This window comes from Coturnix japonica, chromosome 2, assembly GCF_001577835.2.
Source record: "Coturnix japonica isolate 7356 chromosome 2, Coturnix japonica 2.1, whole genome shotgun sequence".
Taxonomy (NCBI): Eukaryota; Metazoa; Chordata; class Aves; order Galliformes; family Phasianidae; genus Coturnix; species Coturnix japonica.
This window is the reverse complement of record NC_029517.1, coordinates 106,479,761-106,494,350: the sequence shown is the minus strand read 5'-3', so window position 1 is coordinate 106,494,350 and position 14,590 is coordinate 106,479,761. Positions and strand designations below refer to the sequence as shown.

At 38.9% G+C, this 14,590-nt stretch overlaps 1 protein-coding gene across 1 annotated transcript in view; it reads right to left on the bottom strand.

Annotated features, from left to right (window-relative positions):
- The window catches only part of KCNB2 (potassium voltage-gated channel subfamily B member 2), a 184,480-nt gene that overhangs the window by 92,648 nt on the left and 77,242 nt on the right, over window positions 1-14,590 (bottom strand). The window lies entirely within an intron of this gene.

Here is a 14,590-nt window from a genome sequence, read left to right as displayed (position 1 = left end):
TATGGAACATCCCAATGCAAACACAGAAATCTTAAAGAGACAACAGTAAGGTAATCAAAGTGACCCTAAAACTAGTATTTTTTAATTACAAAAATTGTTCTCTAACCTTGCATTAACTTTGTGACATAGCTACGAGGCAAAGCATTATTTTTCTCAAAGTAGTATTGTGTAAAATATGAGTTTTTCTCTCTCTTTTTTTTCATACACATCTACTGTGTATGAAAAAGAGACTTTAATAGGATTATTTTTTTACCCTTCACCTAAATAGCATGCTTTGGGGGTTTTCACTAAAAAGATATAATTAAAGGAAGTTATTCAAGTTCTCCTCAGCTGAGCAATCTTCTGACAGTTTCCTGTCTCATCTCCTTCCCTAAATTCTTTATGAAGGAGCTAATTCACACTGTAAAACTCAGCAGAGACAACAGCTTTTCGTATTTTGCATTTAAGAAACTTACAGATTCATTGTCATATTCTAAACAAAAAAACAGCCAATACATAAATAATGATGCATTATTAATTTATTTTTATTAATAAGTAATAGCAACAACATGAAATTTTGCCTGTGTCAGAGCTCCACAATTTGACTAGACTTTATTTTCTGAATGAGACGAGAACCAGCAACAATGGGATCGTATGTGCCAAGTATCCCAGTGAGAAGAGTAGAAGAGGTACCATTTCATGCTGATAAGCCATAGGCATAGACTTATGTGAGTATATCTGTGGTGTACGAACACTCTTGTGAACATGCAGAAAAGCATGAAATAAACAGAGTTTTGCTCTCTGTGCCTGTTTCCAGAGTATACTTTTTAAATAGATTTGAAAGCAGGGTTTTTCATGCTGAGGGCAGATTCACAGCAGTCAGAGACTAGTTAATAATGTAGGCAGCCGAGAGAAAGGCCTTGTTATTCAGCTACAAATAAAGTAGGAGATGGGCACCTTCTGTCTGGCTATAAGTAAGTACTAATGAAGAATACTGGCCACAACTCAAGCCAGGAGCTGAAAAGAAGATTAATGTGATGTTTTCCAGCAAGATGGCTTTTTTTCCCCAAGCTCTAGAAAAGCTATTTTAAAAATAATCTAGGCTTTTATTTCTGACATTGCTAGGAGGAGGTTTCACAGCCAAAAAATCTTCTTTTACATCCCAGAGTTTGCCTAAGGAGTTTGCACTGTTTCCCTATACTACACTGCCAGCTGCTCTGCAAAACAACTGCAAGGTTATCATCTAGGGATAATACCAGAGTTATTTCTGAGCACCCACCATATTTAATCATGAGATTTGGAAGCGTACCTACTGTTGTATCAGGGCAAAAGAGCCCTGCCAACTCTATGACTACTCTGGCAGCGTCACCACTCAGGGGCGGCATAGGCAGAACATGCTGTACCTCGTGCACTGAGGTGTTGCTGAATTTTGCATACAAACCCAAATGAGATGCTGCTTTGGACTTAGGAGGTGACAAACAGAAGTTCAGATGCAGTTGCACAAATGCATGCCAAGACAAATACCAAAGGTTTCAAAGCAAAACCTTCTCATTTAAGTCCTACTTTTGCTTTGCAAAAAGCTGTCCAGGAAGCTCAGATTTCACTAAGGGTGCTTCCTTAGCATTAATGATAACAGCAAAAAGGCACATATGGGACAGTCAACAGGACTGCCTATTAAAGGCTTCCACCTCAGACCTTGCTGAGCACCTAACAGCTCACCTGGGGAGAATCTAATTTGATAAGCATTGAGAAAGAGTTCACTTTCTACTGGGTAGAAGTTCCCTCCCCAAAATGCACCCCAGTTTGGTCATCGTTCACAGACAAAATGACCACTGGAACAGGCTGCCCAGCTTTCATGGCTCAACCTTCATACATTGCACTGTATTGTCACCAAAGACGCTCCGATCTGAATCTCTGCACTCATCTCATTTGAAACAGACATCAATAATTAATTTCCTCCAAGGGATATCAACCCTTACAGACCTATTTTAGCCACTTTGTTATGATGTTTTGATAGACCATGTGATCCCTAGGCAGCTGAAATAGCCATGACTCTTCCAACTCAGCTGAACAGTACTCATTTGCCCAGGTGAGCAATCCAGCAGGGCAGCTTCCTCCTCGTGCCTTTTGCTGCCTTCTGTGTAACTGATGCTGTCAGGCACAGGAATGTTCCTCATGCACTTCAAGTAAAATTAAAGGACTTTTATAGAGGATTTCAGCTAACCTCCCACACTTAGCTGAGAACCCTGAAATAAACTAAAAATCCTGATGGGGAGCTTGTTAAATAAGCACAGGGTGGGTTTGTGGTTTTGTGGTTTTGTGGTGGGTTTGTTGCTTTACATTTATTTATTTTTTATTTATTTATAGCCAACTTCTACTGGCTAATGTAAATAAACCATGACATTACAAGAGGAACAGATGAGGTTCTTCTATGAGGAGCCAGCTACACATTAAGAGGAGTAGACTGATGATTTGTGCATATTGCGTTTTGCAACAAACTTTCTGTTTATGACTTATTAGCCTGCTACTTTGAAAGATTTGCCATTCTCTCCCAGAAGAACATTAGAAGATGTTAGAAGTAATAATATATTATGCTAACAATTTCAGGATGACTGCATTTTGAACACAATTTCCTTCTCCTAAAATGAATTGAATAACTGTGGGCATTTTCTTCTTTAAAATGCAGAGATTCTGCTGTTTTCAGAGAACATATATTTTAAATCTCCCAGAGCTTAATGCCACAATTATTATGCCAGTGTTCTGTAGCGTTTTAACATAATTTAATCATTTCCTGTTGGTTCAGACTTGTCCTTAGCCTAGGAAAAAGAAAAAAAATCTTCTACTCAGGAAGCCCCTTTCATTTGTTTGGATGTAATTTATTTTAGAATGATTGATGATGAGGATTAGAAGTGCAGGAGGAAGGTATTCAGAGACAGATTCTGATCATTTCAGTCATGGGACAAATTCCATTAACACGAAAATAATGGACATGAGTAAGGTGGATGTTAGACCAGGACCTGGACTGCAGTGTCCATCAGAAAGTTTATGAAAGCATCCAGCACTTCCTGTCTCTGCTGGAGTTTCTCAGACTTTGCCTTCTAAGGTATCTATGTGGCAGTTTTGGCCTTCTAAGATTTAAGGTCTTTAAATTTGAGAAAGATAAAGCAATTTCATTTGTCTCATTGAAAATCTGCTCATTTACCACAAGCCTCCAATTACTGATTCCTTGGTGCTGTGGATTTCTGCTTCTCCCTTTGGCCCCTAAGAGTGTCTAGCAGAACTTCAAACTTTCTTATACTTCCACCCCTAGAAAGTTCTATATCTTGAGGTCTGTGAGCAATGACTTGCCCTGGGTCCTCTGGCTCAGATAAATTCCTTCTGTTTTCGTACCTTGGAGTTTTTGGTAGTTCCAACAGTGGTCTGACACAGTGTCATTTGACAGATGTCAGAAATAGCAAAGAATTAGTAAGTAGTCAAGAAGTGGGAAGGAGGCCCTTATAAACATGGAGTATAGTTCAAGAATTGGCTTGAATCCATCCTAGCCCTGATTTGTTCCATACTAATCTTCGCAGTCCTCATATGAAGGTTTTCTGCTAAGAGCTCCCAGAAGTTTCACTGAAGAATGGAAAGATCCCTTTTCTAAAATCAGAAATGCAATTCTAAGTAAGTCCAATTCTAAGCAATTCTCAGTGAGATGGTTCCCCTGGCTGGACTCCCTTCATACATAATATACACTTGTACACATACTGGGTACGCTGCCTCCTTAGAGAAGCAGGAGATCGTTCTAAGGCTTCTTTTAAAAGAGGACTGCCAACACTTCCCCATGTTTACTGAAATGTTTGGAGGCTTTCCAGTGTGGGTGGCAGCTTGACTGTATGCTAGCTAGCAAGTCTGTTACAGAACTTGGCAACACTGCTACTAACATGCAGCAGTATGGAAGAAATATCAGTTAAATGTAATTCAGGAGCACTGTAAATACTGTGTGAAGCTGTTTGTAAACAAGCCTCAACAGGTAGAAAGTTTGGGCTGGACGTGAGCCACTGGACTGACTGCTCCAGTGAGTCTGGAGAAGTTGTTCAAGAAACCTGGTCAACGGTGCAAAGACCAGGGGAGATATAATGCTGACTTTCTAAGGGCTTCTTCTTTGTGAATTAGCTTTCTCTTTCAGTCCGCAACTGCACTCACTCTCCCACCAACTTTGCAATGATTTCCCATTTGCCAGAACTGACAGGGTTTCTTTCAACTCTCTTTTTCTGTCTCAGTTTTTCTTCATTGTTTTTTGTCCTCCTCCATTTTTTCTCTTTTTGCCCCCTTTTCCCACCACAAGGCAAACTGGCCACTGTACCAGCATCTCTTTGCTTTTGCTCTTCTGTCATGCCTTTGTGGGAGCCCAAGCTTACTTCGTCTTGGCCTCTTCTGTAAGATTGACATACGACTCAAACAAGCCATTTACACACTCTCTTTAAGTAATGGAGGAAGGGCATCTCGATCCTAAAGAGGGAAACTATGAAATAACAAGAACAGGTATTGAGGGATTCCCACAGGGGCCACTATCTTGGGCCCCTTTACTTAGCCATTGATTTCCAGCAACTTCCATGGACTCCTATTTCCCTAACATATTTATTCAGAATTTATTTACAGTGAGATGGAAGAAAATTGGGATGCAGAGAAAGACAACTAAGCAGGGCTTAGTTTAGATAATGCAGACAAGAGATAAAATTTTCCATGCTATTCCTTTCTTTTGATCTGCATTCACTAATACTTCTTCATCCACCCATGCAAATCTTTCATTTAGCTTTTCACCCTTTCATATATCAGCATGGTTTTTTTGTTGTTGTTTTTTGTTTGTTTGTTTGTTTTTGTTGTTGTTGGTGGGTTTTTTTGCTGGTTTTTATTTGGGGGGAGAGGCTTTTGACTTTGCAAGTCATTCTGGTTGACATCATAATCTCTACTGAAAAAAAAACAAACCAAACAAACAAAAAACAAAAAAAGAGGGAAATTTTCTTAACTCTTAGAGTATGACTAATCTGATCCTGACAGACATTTCCCCACTCTGCCTTCTCCAGCACGTGAACATAACCTGCTCACAGTTTTGTGGCCCTTCCCCATTCACTACTGATTCTTCTGTACATATGATTCAAATGTTAATACATATAAAGCCAATGACACCTAGCACATTAAGTTTGCTTTCAAAGGAGCACCTTCATGCTGTGTCTCCAAAATCTTTCCATTACACTCAGCTCTGCAGAGGCCATGATTTACTCCAGTCAGTCAGTGCTCTTACAGCATCCAGTTCTGGATGCCATCACAATTGGGGAAAACCCAGGAGGGATCAAAGCTGATGATCAGGTGTCTAAAAACAATGACCTCTGAAGAAATATGGATTAGATAATTGCTTGGACTGAGATAAGTCTGAGGGGCTGTATGATACAATTTACATCAGACAAATGAAAAGGGACTGCTTTGATCAGTTCTTCACCACTACTGTGGAGATGACAACATGTAACAGCCTTCAAATTTCAGCAAGGGGCACATGGAAATATCAGAACAGATTTCTCAGGAGTGCTGTGAAGGTGCCACCACCGGAGGTGCTTAGGGAAAGATCAGAAGTTTGTCAGAAGCAAAGCAGGCGTATTTGGTTCTGTGCCCAGGGGACGTGTTAAGCACTCTCTCCATGTCTCTTCTGCTTTATCACAGTATGACGCAATGATAAACACCTTCTAAGAAGCTTCATTGAGCTTCTCGAAAGCTGTACAAACTTCATTCATCACTGTCCAGCAACATCAAGGATCAGTGCCTTTTACACTGAATAAAATTATACCACAGTAAGCCATGCTGTCTTCTGCCTATTCAGGCATATTAGCCCTAATGTTAGGATGATCTTTATCTTATCAGCTCACTGAATGTACTGACCATATTAATAAACATACATTCCCAGCTCTTAACATACAGTAAAAATGGCATTCAAGAAAGACAGTCATGAATGAGTCGGTAGTTCACCTTGAAGCCAGTCACACATGCTCATTCCAAAGCTAGAATTTACACTGTATGTGGAAGCAGAAAATCTGTTCTGAACCACACCTGAAATGCTCTCAGAAATCATTGCTGTTCTGCAGACAAACATGGATCATGACAGCAAAGATGCTTTTGCATTCTCATAATCTCTTATTATAACTATTCATTAGAGAAAAAAAAAAAGTCTTAATATAGTGTCTGAGTTCAAATTTTGCTGCTGGGCTATCTTTTTATGAGCAATTTGGGGGAAGTGCAGGAAAATGTCATAACCTTTTTAATTTTTCTTTTCTTTGTAAAAATAGCAGTAATAGTGTTGGAGCACTGAAGGAATTCTGTGCCCTCAAACACATCCTATTTTACCTCTTACCATCACCTGGTCTGATGCAAGGCTACATCTCCCTAGAATTTTTGTTTGTTTGTTTGTTTTTTAAGTTTCTTAATTTTTTGAGTGTCCCACCAAAACATTCAATCAAAAATGGAATCGTGGACATAAATGCTGCAATTCCCTGAAAGCTTTTTACCACCAAGAATACACTGCATAGGCTTAGGATGTAGGCTTTTTAGGGCAGCTTTCATATTGATATGAAAGACAAAACAAATTGAACCACTCGGAAATAATAGTCTTTAATGACATTTCTTACAAGACTAAAAGCTGCAGGACTACTACCTTGGGTTCTGGGAATGATAAAATCTTTTTTGTTTGATGAAGCTCCAAGTTAAAGCTGCCAAGTAGGATACAGGGAATTAAGTCATACCTCAATTGCCTTTTCCCTGCGCATGCCAGAGGATGCCATACACCTTTAGCACTACAGTGGGCTCCCGCAGATATGGAGCTGCCCAGTGGTAACAGGGATGTGGCCAGGAGTCTCTGGCATTGCCTCTTGCCAGCAGAAGCTCTCTGCAGCCCCCATATGGGGCCTGTCCTGATTGTCCTCCTCATATGGCTGAGCCAAGTCTCCTTGTCTCATCTAATCTTCTGCCCTGGATAACAGCAAGACTTTTGCTGTCATTACTGTTGCTTCTACTCCAGTCCTCTTTATTAATTACATGAAACAATGTGGGAGAAGGTTGGCTTGGTCTGCCAACCAGCAGTACTTACTGGAATGAAATGTGGCTTATTTTATTTCCATACTAGTCAATACATATTTACAGGGGAGAGCTTTCTTTCAAACGTCCTTGGTTTCCTTTTCAGTCTGTCCATCAGCTCTGATACAGCATCTTGGATGAGCAAAAACCGTAAATGTTGAAGTGACATTTTTACAGGATAGATGAAATCAGCAGTTCAGATTCATCTTTGTGAAAAGTCTACAGAACGATAGTGGAGCTGTTCTGCCTCTAACACATCTGATACAGTTGGGTTACATGAAGCATATTTCTGCTAACACTCTTAATATCATTTCGACCTTAATTCATTTGTAATGGTTTATGAACACATTATGATTATTTGTTCTTAAGTGTAGTTTTTTCATCATTCGTTTTCTTAAAAGCTTGTATTCAAGTATGTTGTTATGGTGGGATACTTTGGCATTGAAAATGGGAGACTGTTACCCAAAGGGAGGCTGCAGTAAAGAAGGTGTGGGCACTCCCCACAGTTAACGCTTTCCCACATCAGTAGACCCACACAAGTCTGCATGGAACATGAAGATATTCTTGCAAAGCACCACTATAAGAAAACTGAGCTGCATGGAATACACTCTCACTTGCCTCATTTATTGACTACCTCATTAAAATGTTATGTGTTTATATCTGAAACAGGGATACAAGCTGGAATATAATGCCTTTGAGCTCACCGTGATTGTGTCCAGCCTAAGAAATATACATTAACATTATCCATTGAAAAACTGTTAAAAGGTATTTCAGAACAAATGACAAGAAGCTGAAGATGACAAAACAACAGCAATCAGAATAGGAATGAAAAGAGTGGAGGACACTGACAAGGCCGATTATTGCTACTTTAAATGTATGACCACAGGTAATAAAAGGAGTTGATATGGAAATTGAGATGTATGAAAAAGAAAACCACCAAACAGTTGCAACATTTAAAAAGTCTCATAATTCAAAATAATTGAAGACCAAATCTCAGCGTGGAAGGAATGCTAAGGAAAGTTTTGTTGTTTTTTTTTTGCATGAGCTTACAATTGGTGTGAGATATTGAGATCTGTTGTTTTCTATGTACTTTTTGCCAAACAAATGCTTATGTAGCTACAGAATTAGTGAAGATCAAGTAGAATTTTGTAACATTCAGTATTCCCCACTGTTTATTTTATAGAGTCAATGCCAGCAAGAATAGCTCAAAGGTAAACAATAATCAGACTACAATGAGATCTTACTGCCAGATATCAGTCAACTAACGCTTGTAGCAAGTATGGAAGTATGAGCCCTTAAAGCAGAAAGGACTGAATATTCTGTGAGAACAAGACAAATCTAGGTCTTGGCTAATTTTTACATGATTCTTAAGATTCCTTGCTTTTTCCTTATAATTATTATGCTCTTATGGGTTTAGAAAACACTGCCAATATGTAGAGTGGCTTCTTGAATTAGACTGGAGACCTTCATTTTAGCTTTAGAAATATATCCAAAGATGGTTTACATGTGTTGAGCAGGTATTTTACTTCTTTCCACCAGATCACACAGCCACTAAGGCTGGAAAGGATCTCCCCAGCTCATGTCATCCAGCTCAAAGCAGGTTGTCCTATGGAGACTAGGTGTTTGAGATTCCAACTAGTCTGTGACCAGCTGTTTCAGCAACAGAGCTAGTAGCATAACAAACATATGTATGTCCACAATTTAAAAATAGGGGTTGGATAGTATGAGTTGCTACATAAGAGCCTTTATTGCCATACATACACTTGCAGAGCTTTACAATCCATCTCACAGACTACCCTAAGGACATGTCTTCTTAAACTCTTCTTGTTTAATCATATTCTTAAGTTTATCACCATCTACTTTACAGTTTAGGCACAACATTTCAACATTAAAGAGAAGATTTCAAGTGAATGGTATATTTATATTAAATTTCTTGGTGAAACAAAATATTCAAGGGTGAAGTTAACCTTTAAAGCTTTTATATAAGTGCAAGTAGTCTTATTTATCTGTGTCTTAGGAAGAAATACTTCACTTGGCTACAGAATGCTCACAAACAATTTTATTAAAAAGAGAAATCATACCCAGCGAATGCACTGACATTAAAACACATGCATCAGACGGATCAAAAGGTCCCTGACGCCCTTGGACATCTTTTACTTGGATTTCATTGATCTGGGAGCCAGGGAATCAAAAGAGTTCTTCATAATTTGTTAACCTGGTTTCTACCTCTGAACAGGTGTTTTCTGAACTTCTTTGTCACTAATATTATTTGAACGTCTTCTTTGATGCTTGTTAAACCAGAGAATCACACACTGGAATCATAGAATCATTTGAGCTGGACAGGAACCTTAAAGAATTAAGGAATTAGAGAATAAATCTAATCACAACTATAAAGCAAAATCCTCTTTAGATTAAGGAAGATACACAGGCTCCTCTGAAAGCCTTCACAAAGTATTGTTGATTTAAACTACAAAACAATTCAAAGAACTGTAGGGATTGTTTTACAAGGGAAAAATGTGTGCTTCCAATCATTTTCACAGGATAAAAGTATTTAATGGGTTTCCTTTCATGATTTCATCATATATGTGCTTGAGTGCTTTCAGGTTTGGACCTCAAAATCTGATCCATCAAGTTTTAAAACAATTATTCACAATATAATCATCAGGACTGCTTTTTGGTACACAAGCCTTTACAAATACATTCTCCAGGGGGAACAATGATAACAACAAACAAGAACTGCTGGCTTTGGGAATAACAATGTGGAATAGGATTTTTGAGAGCTCAAAACAACAGATTGTGAATAATATTTGCTGTGGAACAGAACAAACAAAGGTAAGTTCATCAAAATTACAGGCAGCTGTACATTTGCTTTCCTTACTTGATTCCAATTAATATTGCACTTTCCTTACATTTTTTTCTGCTGTTGGTGCCTTTAGAGGTAATGTAACGACTTTCTACTTTATCAGTGAGACTGGAATTTTAATGGCAATGCACAAATACATATGACAGGATTTTAAAAATTGCATGAAGTTCAAAGAAGCAGAGCTCTATGATGAATGAGCATTTATTTTAGTTTGTAGAATCTGAGGGTTAATATTAAGGAGGTGCTTTAAATGGTTATGTTGAAGAAAAAAGCGTCTATGACATTAGATTGATGCTATGTGAATGCCTATGCTTAGAGACTGAAATAGCCACATTTCACCACGTGCAAGTCCTTTGCATAAAAAAACCAGTTTTCAGGCAGGAAGCTTTTGTTACTCTTCTTCTAACATTGGCTTAATGTTAAAAGATAATACTTCTTCCTAAACTGGGAAAATAGAAAGAACAAAAGCTAAATTCTGTTCATGCCAGAGCGGTGTATATAGAAGTTCTGAAGCCTACATAATGGCTTTTGTTTGACCTCCTATTTTTGACTGCAGAAAGTTATGATGCCAGTGAAAGCAGAATATCCCAACTGAGCAGGCTAAAATGAGAGCTTCTAATGCATGGAGAGGAACTGTATGTATGTAAATAGCACCTACATACATATATATGCATGTAGTGCATTATTCAGGTTTTCTGCATCAGGTCCTTAAAACAGTGTTGCAAAAGCTTTATTTTTACGGGATCATAGATAATACTATGACTACTCTTTTATGGGCAGTGGTGGGCTGTTGGACAGTCTAAGAGAAACTGATGTGGCCTTCAAAATTTTTAATTCTGAAGAGCTGAAAACAAATCAGTAATTTATGAAATGGTTATCACAAGGAAAACATAAGCTCATTAAACAGCTATTTAACCCTTTGAGCACTGGAACTCTTCTGGGTTGCCAGCAAAATCAGTGCTTTGGAAAATAGGTGTTGACATCTATGCTACATACTTATTCTCCAAAGGGTATTATTAAGAAAAACCATCAGCTTGAATTATTGCAGCACTAACAAGCAGGTTCTCTTTGGCAACTGGGAAGCCTAATATTTTATGCCAAGATGACATCTGCCATTTATAATTGCTTGAAAAAGACAAAGAATATACACTCTCCATTGTAAACTGATGCCTTCTATCTTTCCCTCTGATATCCTGCAGTTTCAGCCTCTGAACAATTTACTTCTAATGCATATAGAAATAACTGTCTAGAAGTGACAAAGATAGACCTCAGCAAGGTGACAGTGACATTTGGTGCTCACTTTTTTGATAGAATTTGCTAGATTTTCAGGCACAAGAAACTCTCAGAGTTAAACTGTGTACGAAGTAATGACTTCTGCCAATAAACTGAAATAATGGTCATTGCTTTAATATATTGGCAATATAGCCCTGATCCAGCAAACCTTGACAAAGCATGCAGTACTGTCTTGTTTTTTGTTTGTGTGCTGTTGACCACAAATAACTCACAAATATAAATAATATAGCCTGAAGGCATTTTGGCATGAAAATTAGATTAAAAAGAGAAAGATACTTGGAGTCATTTGTTAAAAGTAAGTGATGGTCTGTATAGCATCAACAGGACATGGAAGAAAAATGAAGGTTCACTTTTAAAGTAACTTTTATATAGATGTCTGTGTTCACATCAGCTTTGGAGGCTTCTGCTGTACAGATCACTTTGCAGCATTTGCTTATTCAACTAGAAATTAGAGAAGTCTCAGTTGCTTTCTTTCACACTCACATCTGCCTTTTAGGTACAACCACAACTAATGCATGCAGCCCCATGCATATTGCCCTGGCATCATCTCCCTGTTCTCAGTGTGTATCTTCCCCATGTAGAGGAGGACTCAGAAGAACAGCTCTGGCAGGGACAAATCTTCCCCTAGCTGCTTTGTTGCCCAGAGGCAACACAGTTATTCTGAAGAATCACAACAGAGCACTTATCCTGGTTCCCTATATGGTACAGAGATATACAACCAGCTCATGCTATTTTTCCTATGTGTCAGTACCTGAACTAATAAATATATGTTAGCAAACCATATATGACACATATTTATGTGTAACTTTCATAGAATCACATAAAGGCTTGGGTTGGAAGGGCCCACAAAGATCATCCCTTTCCAACATCCTTGCTGTGGGTAGGGTTGCCACTCACCAGGTCAGTCTGCTCAGGGCCTCATCCAACATGGCCTTGAACACCTTGAACTCTGCTGGATAACTGTGCATTAAAGGTATTGTTTTGTACTGAATTTCTCAGCTGTAGCTCTCACATTTTTCTCTGCTCTACTTTGCAAGGTTTCCTTGCAATTAAAAACCTTTCTGGAGTTTAACCAGGAGCTCAAAGTGATCACATACTGTGTGATGGAGTGCAAAGTTCTGCTCCTTTACACAGCAGGCAGTTTGTCAATGGGGTGATGTCCCTCAGGATAAAAGATCAGCCTGATGGGCCCTAATACTTGGAGGATCTACAGAAGTGATTCTCACTATTTTGCATTCTTTTTTTGATAGTCCTTTTTTTCTGCACCAAGAGAATCAGAATGAGGAAGGTCAGCATCCACTGTTACCTGCCAGCCTAAAACAGATGGGCTTCAGGAAGAACTAGTGATGAACTTAGTTTATAGGTGCTCTCAAACTAGGTGACTGCTTCCAACAAGACTTCTAATTCAGAGCTGCGTCTGGTTGAGAGGTAAACAGCCACCACAGAGGCAGCTGCAACTATTTTGTATTTATTCAGTTCAGTGATTACTTTTAACAGAAAGGGTATGAGCTAATTTGCAAAAAGCAGGGTAATCCTGCTTCCCGTGATGGCAGTTTTGTTCTGGAATCACTATAAAAGGCAGCCCCAGGCTGATGTTTTCTCCAGGGCTTTTAATTTAATTATAAGATTTGAAACCCAATGAACTTTCCTATACCTTCCACAGATGATCATTCATTTATCTCCTGCCTTGCTCTCCTAACAATACTGGACGTGTGAGTGTAAGGGAGAGATCCACAGTTGCTGGGAGCTTGTACACAGTCTGAATTCTCATAAAATAATAACAACAAATGAAAAATGCAATAAAAGACATGGCATGGCTTTTACTAGCTAAATCTAATTTATAATCCAAAAGCTTCCTTTAATATAAAATGTCATCACAGTAAAGACATGGTTATAAAGCTAATAGCAAATGCAATGAAAGGAAAGAGAATCCAGAGACTTATTGTTTGCATCTTACCAGTCACTTTATCTCCCCACAGAATTACACCGAGGAATAAAATTAGTATTTATCTGAATTTTTTCCAGTGTTCGATGGAAAATTAAAATAAAGGAAAATTTTAAGTAAAGGAGAATTTAAAAGGTGGATCATTGGCCCATTTTTTACTGGTGTTCATACTGGTGTTAGCAAGAGGAGGGATTCATCTTAGTACAAACTGACATCAGTTTATCTGTCATAGCCATTGCAACACAGGACCAGTTTAGAGAAGAATGCAAGTGCATTAATTATAGAATCATAGAATTGCTCAGGTTGGAATCAGTGATCCAACTGATGATCCTTCAAGATCATCAGTGTCCAACTGAAACAGGATTTAGAGAGGTTTCGGCTATCAAATTCCAAAACTGCACTGCAGGAAGTTTCATTTCATGGATGCTGCTGGTAAAGATAATTGTCACCTTCCTTTCTTGCACACCATACTCGCTCATTGTGAGCAAAGGTTGAAGCAGTGCAGACATGGAATGACATACAGAAATCTCACACCTTAGCACCCCCGAGCTCCCCTGCAGGCAATAAATCACCCAGCACTGATGGTACTAGGCTCTTCTCAGCCCTTGAATGGCTGTCTCCAGGATTTCCTACAGATGTGCTCCAAATTACCCTGTTTAAATTGAGAATGCTTTGGATTCACAGAATCACAGACATAGAGAATTACAAGGATTGCAAACAACCTCTAGAGATCATCTAGCACAATCCCCTGCTAAAGCAGGTTCCCTACATCATGGTGCATGGGTAGGCATCCAGGAAGATCTTGAGTGCCTTCGGAGAAGGGGATCCACAACCAATCTGGGCAGCCTGTTCCAGTTCTCTGTCACCCTCACCATAAAGATGAAACAAAGTTTCAGAGTCTGCTTATTGGCCTGAGCTGAGTACCCAAACTCCAAAAAATGGACGGTCACAGGATCTGTTATTTACCAAAGCCATATCCTTGGAGGATTCAGGAGGCTTTGGGATTCATGAGTCACTGTCAGAGGTTTTGCCATTGTTCTGTTCCTCAGTTTCTCAGCTGTGGAAAGAGATCAGAGGAATTTTTTTTTCTCCTACGTGCTTTCTGCTTTATCAGTTTTGTGCCAAGCTGTGAGATTTTTATCTAGGGGAATAAATTGTGGTACTTTGAATACCACCAACATTACAGAAACCACCAATCAAACTCCCCATTAAAGTCCTCATTAACATAAGGGCAGAGTTTCTTACATTCTACCCACTCTCTGAGGTGAGCAAGAGTCTGTTTTTATGACATTCAATGATATTTAACAAAATAACAACCTGACTTTGGTAGGTTCACAGAATCACAGAATCACAGAATGACCCGGGATGGAAGGGACCTCAAGGATCATGTAGTTCCAACCCCCCTGCCT